Source organism: Panthera uncia (genome assembly GCF_023721935.1).
Source record: "Panthera uncia isolate 11264 chromosome B3 unlocalized genomic scaffold, Puncia_PCG_1.0 HiC_scaffold_1, whole genome shotgun sequence".
Classification (NCBI taxonomy): Eukaryota; Metazoa; Chordata; class Mammalia; order Carnivora; family Felidae; genus Panthera; species Panthera uncia.
Window position 1 is genome coordinate 89,362,587 of NW_026057582.1, and position 7,898 is coordinate 89,370,484.

At 38.9% G+C, this 7,898-nt stretch overlaps 1 pseudogene; it reads right to left on the reverse strand.

The window, feature by feature from the left end:
* Positions 1–4,401: 4,401 nt before the first annotated feature.
* On the reverse strand, positions 4,402–4,530 carry LOC125910659 (uncharacterized; annotated as a pseudogene).
* Between the last annotated feature and the right edge of the window lie 3,368 nt (positions 4,531–7,898).

A 7,898-nucleotide genomic window follows, 5' to 3' on the forward strand; every position in this document is an offset into this window, starting at 1 on the left:
ACCCTGGACACATTATTTTGACTTGGACCATTCTAGTCAATGTGGAATGGCATTTCATTGCGGTTTAATTTTCATTTCCCTAATGATAACAAGGTTGAGGTTTTTTTTCATGTGATTACTGGCCATTTACATATTTCTTTGGAGAAGTGTCTATTCAAATTTTCCCCATTTCACTATTAAATTGTCTTTTTATTATCTTATTTATAGAAGTTTTTTATATATTCTAGAAACAAGCTCTTTGCCATATTATGAATATGTTTTCTAGTCCTGTGGCTTACCTTTTCATTTTCTTAACAGTATTTTAAAATGAGTTTTAAGTTTTTATAAAGTCCAGTTTATCAACTCATTTGTGTTGAGCAATTTTGTTTCCTTTAGAAAATTTTTGTTTCCCTGTTGGGGTGGGTTTTTTTTTTTTTCTGAAACTGTTTAAAGTACATTTTCTAAGTATTCTCAATAATAAAAATTTCTGATTATCTGTGTTCACAAAATATGTCTTTATTTTTTTCATTCTTTTCTTTTTAATTTTTTTGATTTTGTTTTTAATGTATATTTGAGAAAGAGAGAGAGAGAGAAAAAAAGCATGAGCAGGGGAGGGGTGGAGAGTGAAGGAGACACAGAATCTGAAGCAGGCTCCAGGCTCTGAGCCGTCAGCACAGAGCCTGACGTGGGGCTTGAACTCATGAATGGTGAGATCATGACCTGAGCCGAAGTAGGATGCTCAACCGACTGAGCCACCTAGGCGTCCCAATTCTCATTATTTTCACTTTAATTACCCAAATGCCATTGTGTCTAGTAACCTGGCTTTTGGGGTTGGGGAGAAGCCCTGATTTGTGTAGCATTTGCCAATTTCCATGGTGGAAACACTCCCACTATGATTTTATTTCACACTACCAATGGTTTAACAAGTGGCTTACAAAATTCCTGAATATTTAGCAGTCAGTTCTCACTGGCTATTATGATTCCCTCCAGCACATCACTGCAAATGCCACAGGAAAACAAGTGATGAGAGATAAACCCTGAGGCGGAGGGCTGTTCCCTGGGACAGTGGAAAGATGCCATGTTTTGAGGGACACCTGGCCACAAAAATAGGAGAGTCAGTGGCCATGACTAACAACCTGACATGACTTTCAACTGTGGCTGATATAAATAAAAGTGCAGATATGAGTGTGTATGAGTTAAGAAATAAACGTTTCAAATGAGGAACCCACCGTCCGGGAAAATTGGTGTAAAAGCAGAGGCTCTGCTGATACTCTCATTTTGGGGGACCTCAAGAGACACCTTAGTCCTGAAAATGAGTGGATGAGAATGGACGTTTAGGCTGTAGACAAAGGGAGCAGAATAGACACCAACAGGGAGTAACTGAAGGAGTGACCCCTGGATACATCTTGTATAGCCTGTTCACTTGGAGTAGGAATTAAACAGTAAATAGCACGAGCCCAGTGAGATGGTAAATGAACACATTTCATCCACAGCTGCTGTGGCCAGGTGGTATGCTTGATGTTGTGACACAGGGCATAGCCAAGGAATCAGGACCTCTGAGTCATAAGAAAGAGTCCCACAGGTGACTTTCTTTTTCCCCAAGAACGCAAGAAAATTTACAGTAGCCTCCTACCACGGCAGTAAGCAGAAGGAAGATTTTTGTTGCAATTGTTCTACACAGAATTTTCATATGAGGGTAGAAAAACCTGGATATTTGCAGCTGTGCATGGTTTTCTGTAGGAGCTATAATGGAAATAGAGTAAGGGAAACACATTTTAAAATCTTTATTCTCAAAATTAAGCTTTGGCCAATTTTACATATTAGATATTAAATATATGTATTATATGTATGTTTTATTTATTTTACTAAGTATATCATATACGCAGACACACATTTAACTTAGTTCAAATTATAATAATAAAATGACTGCACTTATGCTCACCATCAAGCTTATATACTAAAACATCACTGCCAAACATCAATGCCAATACTTGATAGCCATCCCTTGATCCATTTTCCTCACTCCTTCCATCATAAAGGGAACTCTTCTCCATTTCAAGTCTCAGTGGTTTTCCTAACTTTACTGCCTACACAGCCGTCCTTCAGAGAGAATTTAATGCAGGGAATTGGTAACCCAAGTGATGGAGCAGCTGAGTACCAATCAGGAGATAATGAGATAACCCAGAGACTAGCAACAGCAGGGAGCCAGTATCATACCCAGGCAAGAGAGACAAAGGGAGGAGGGGGGGTGGTACTGGAGCCTAGGGGTGGGGTCATGTCCAGGGGATCCTATCCAGTGAGAGCTGAAGACAAGGAGGAGGCATAGCTACTGCCAGAGAAACTATCCAAAGCAGAGTGGAATGAGGGGAAGTAGCCTGGTATCTTCTTTCCACATGTCCTACAACCTTCTGTTAGTGTCTTCCACTAGGTGAATTCAGCCTACAGCCAAATGACCCTCAGGCCTGCCATGAGGAGCAGAGCAGAGGGGGATGGACATAAACCTGAGCACAGACCTGGTGTAGTGTGGCAGCAAGGAATGCCTTCCATCTTCAGCAGAGTTAAATAACCATGCGTATCCTGTGTGCAAAGTCTAAATGCTTGACAATAGATAAATGTTTAATTAATTATGAAATATTATGTGGGCTTTGAAAAACACTATTTAAAAGAAATCCATAATTATATGAGAAAAAAATTTAAGTAAAAATATAGAAAAATATTGCACATAAGTTCAAATTATAATTTGAAATAAATGCACACTAATGTAATAATATGAAATATTGTGCATTATTTCAACTACTTAAACTATACACAGAAAAAAACTGGAAAGATTAATACCAAAAGGTAAGCAATGTTCTGCTTTGAAATAATAGGTATTTGTATTTTCTTATTCATGTATTTTTGTATTGGGCAAATGATCAACACCTATTGCTTTCATAATCAGATCTAAAGATTTTCCTCCTCAGCACCTGGGATATGGAAGCTCCCAGGGAAATTATCTGCCATTTGGGGACATTACTATTAGAGTAGTTATGATGCTTTCATGCTTCTTATCATATTTACATTTTGTAAAGCACTTTTAGTATTTTTTTTTTTTTGTAATAACCACATGACCTAGGTTTTCCTTCCATGCAGATAAAGAAATAGAACAATGCAAGGTAAGACTGGTGGTAAAAGGGAAACCAAAGTCAGAGCATGGGCCTTGATGTCCCTTGTCAAAAGGACACTATGGGAGTCATTAGTGTTCTTCTCCAAATATTTCATACTTCTTTCAAGACATGTGGTAGAGATTCTCCATCTCCTGGAAAGTATGATCATGTGATTTGCTTTAGCCAGTGACATGTGAGCAGAAAGGATATGTTTCACATCCCGGTAGAAACATTAAAAGCCAGTATACAATTAACCATAGTCTCTAACCATAATCTCTTCCTACAACTATGGAAATCACGAGAACACATTTTTTAATGTTTATTTATTTTTGGGAGAGAGAAAGAGACAGCACACAAGTGGAGGAGGGGCAGAGAGAGAGGGATACAAAGGAGGATACGAAGTGAGCTCTGTGCTGACAGCAGAGAGCCTGACGTCGGGCTCGAACTCCCCAACCCTGAGATCATGTTCTGAACTGAAGCCGGATGCTCAGCTGACTGAGCTACCCAGGTGCCCAACGGGAGTACATTTGGAAATAAAGCCTCTAACAGTCTAGGTCTCCGAGATCTCCATATTTCCACCTGCTTTGGGCATGCTGCATGAACAAGAACTAAGCTTTTGTTGTGTTAAGCTACTGAGATTTTGGGGATACATGTTTGTACAGCCTAACAACCCATTTTGACCAAAGAGAAAATTATTCTCTTCACAGCACTAAATGGGGTGTCTTATTTTCCCATCTATTTTCAAAGACAATTGACTAGTAACTATTTGTAAAAAGAGCAACACACATCGACAAAATAAAAATATTGGAGCAAAATAGTCAAAGATACATTTTTAAATTATTTAAGATTGTTTCACAAATAGTAAAGAAGTAATTGTCTAAGTTCAAAGAGACATGGAAATAACACACGTGGTTTGGATAAAAGCTCTTAGCACTGTGCTTTTGCTTTTTCTCTTCCCTTCTTAAAAAATATTTCTTGGTTTATTTATTTCCTTTATCAAAAAGACACTAAGGCATTCACAAGTATGTAGGTTATCTGAAGGTGGCAGGCCCAAGAAGGAGCTGGGCTCACAACAAGCAGCATAGCAGCCCGGTGAGGTCAGGAGATTGGTTATATACAGAGTGATGGAAATCCTGGAGCCAAATTTCTCACTGTCGCGAAAGGAAGTACAAGTATAGAAAGGAGGAAAGTTAGAATAAACCCTGTGGTGTTGTACTAGAATCAGAAGAATCAGTGAGTACCCATGGTTTTCAATAGAGTTAGAAAGAGAATAAATATAGAATACGTACATATGCATGTATGTACACACATATGCATATATATACACACATGTATATATGCATACATACATATATATACACATATAAACATACACTCGATCTTAGCCAAAAGGCCAAGAAGCGATGTATACACATATAAACATAAATGACTGATTCCCCAGGGTTGGGTCAGGCAAAGAACAAAGTGAGTCTGGAATATCTTTTTAATGACAGAAAGTAAGGAAATTATGGAGGGATGATGAAGACATGCCAAAAGTTCACATATATAAGGACTCCCAATGGCCAAACTTGGACCTTTTGAGCATGAACAAATAGATAATAATATGGGAGTGCATTACAACATGTTGAATAAAATAGGAAGCCATGAGCCCACACTGATATAAATAAATGAATGAATAAATTAATGAGTTGAGAGACAAAGTCTTTTTTGGGGGGGGGATAGGAAATCAAATAATGCATGTAGACGGAATGATAGTATTGGATAAATGCAATTTCCATCACAGTAGTAATCAATTCAGGCAAAAAACATACCCGAAGGATGCCAAAACTTGTGGGAAAAAATTGGATGAGAAACAGCTTTTTACATAATCTCTTACATCTATGATATTCCCTCCACAAAATATATCATTGTGGCCTAATCTTGAGGAAGCACTGGAAAACTAAATTGATGAGAAGTCCATAAAATGACTAGACTACAGTTTTAAGAATGTGAAGGTCATGGAGATTAGGGAAGGCTAAGGAACATTCCAGGTTAAAAGACTGGGACACTGATAACTAGCTCAGTAGATACTCCTTTTATGGACCTTCTGCTAATAAGGGATGTTGATGAGACATTTGGCAAAACTTGAATGGGGCTCTGAGTCAAGAGGCTATGGGAAGTTCTTCTACTATTTATGTAACTTTTCTGTAAGTTAAAACTGTCAAAATAAAATATTACCCAAATCTCTTTGCATAGTAGGTTCCCTGTAGCCAATAAAGAGATGATGAGAAGCAGGGAGAAGAGAGGGGACACTGTACCCAGGAGAGGCCATGAGGCATTTCCAGTATTGCTCACAGTATTGTCCAGCTAAATCAATCTCTTGTGAGCAACCACTGTTTCACTGCAATGAGCGGTGATGGGGACTGGGGTTGGGGGAGGGTGGGTACAGAGACTTTCTAATTTCTGGCAATCGTGTTTTGCACAATCAGGTAAGAAAAATTTAGTGAGCATAGGCAAGAGAAGGAGGAGGGTAAGGGCACAGCGGTAAATGAACGGAGTCTGAGAAAAGCTGTGACCCAAGCAGCTCAGCAGCACACAGACCCCTGGTGAGCAAGGGCAGGATCAGTAAGCAGCAGAACAAGAGCCTGGGGGTGGAGGGGCCTCTACAAAAGAGATGAAGGGGAAGGTGAGGGTCTGAAGAGCCAAAATTAGGTAGCCATTGTACTGAACTGGGTGAAAAGAAGCCACACCAGAGAACTGAGGCAAAAATATGTAAAAACCGAAGACAAAAAATAAAAATGTATCAAGTTGATAAGAAGCAATAGGTCAGCAAGTCCTCAAAATGATAGGTGGACTATTTATTGATGTTAGAAGCTGAGATTCCAGAAAATTGAAAGAAATTCTCTGCCCAAGCATTCATGGGAAAGGCTGGCAGATAGGAGACAGAAATACATTTTAGGAGGGGAGAAGGCACAGTCAAAAAAAGTAAGGGATATGATAAGACCTAAGATTTGGAATGACCACAGCCTAGTGTTCAAAAGTGGCAGAAAGAAAAAAAAAACAAAAAACAAAACCAAAAAACACAGATATTTCCCTTTGAAATTGCATCCCAATAGAAAGGAAACCTGTTCATATCTCGCTCAGTAACTAGATGAACACCAAGTACTCAAAACATCATTCTGGGGTTGCCTTGGTGGCTCAGTCAGTTAGGCGTCTGACTCTTGATTTCAGGTCAGGTCATGATCTCATGGTTTGTGAGTTCCAGCCCCACATCCAGCTCTTGCTGACAGAGTGGAGCCTGCTTGGGATTGTCTCTCTGCCCCTCTCCCACTCACATGCACACACACTCTCTCTCTCTCAAAATAAATAAATAAACATTTTTTTTGAAAGTTACATTAAAGCTACCTTTTAGCTTTCATTTTAAAACATTTTGAAACAAATGCCTGTGAAGATTTTAGCCAGTAATTTATCTCTCTAAATTGCAGGTCTGGTAACCATTTCTAGCCTGTCTTAAGAGAGTGCTATATAAAATTTCAAATAGACCCTGACTATGGAAAAGAAAATAAATGATTTTGGAGAGAAAGATATATATATTTTTTTTTCAAAGGCAAAAGTGGAAAGCTGTCCTTTTCTGATAGGAAAGACTAAGTTGCAAGGAAATCAGGAAAGATAGAATCTTGAAAGTCATAAAGAATAGTAGACCATCCTGAAAGGTAAAAAGGCAGACAGGGCTACCAATTTGATTACTTCTGTTGACCTCTGTTGATGGGGAAATGCTGGAGGTCAAAGATAAATGGCCAGAAGGGACCAGATATCAAGTTGTCCTAAAGTCACAAAGCCACAGTCACATCATGATAAGGGACTGTAATAGTCAGTATTCTCCAGAGAAACAGAATCAAATGTATGTATATAAAGAAATTTGTTACCAGGAATTGGCTCACATAGTTGTGGAGGCTGGGAGATTCCACAACTTGCCATCTGCAATCTGGGGACATAGCAAAGCTGGTGGTTGTAAATTCCAATCTGAGTCCAGAGACCTGAGACTCTGGTGTAAGTCTCAGTCTAAGGGCAAAAGGCCAGTGTTTCAGCTCCAGCGGTCAGGCAGAGAGAGAGAGTGAATTCTGCCTTCGACCACTTTTTTGTTCTGTTCAGGAACTCAACAGATTGGATAATGCCTACCAGCACTGAGGAGGACAACTGGCTTTACTCAGTCTACAGATCCCAATGCTAATCTCATCTGGAAGCACTCTCACAGACACCCAGAAATCATCTTCAGCCAAATATCTGGGCACCCTGTGAACCAGTCAGTTGACACATAAAATTAGCCATCACAGGGACGGATTCAAAGAAAGTGAGTCAGAGAGAATCTGAAAGATACATTGCGCTATAAACTGAAGTTAAACATACCAACCTTTAACTAACAATAAAGGGTGCACAATTATAGATTAAATAATGCTTCCTTTAAAAAATATTCCCTAAGTGAAAGAAAAAAAAAAAACAGCTTCTTATTTCTCATTGATTTGGCTGGGGAATCAAACCAAAACAAAAAACTATGAGGGCATATACTGATTATAAAAGACCTTTAATACTGAATTCTACAAAACCAGAACTCAAATCAATGGTGACAGGAAAAGTCATGGTGAGAACAAGTTTCATTAAAAACCTAAAATATTAATTGAATTCCATGCTGCAGAGTGGAGAGCTCTCAAGATGAATGAATCAATATAGAACTCAATCTTCTCTTTCTCTTCCGAGCAGAGTTCACTCCTTGCCACCCCCTCACTGGATTAGCTT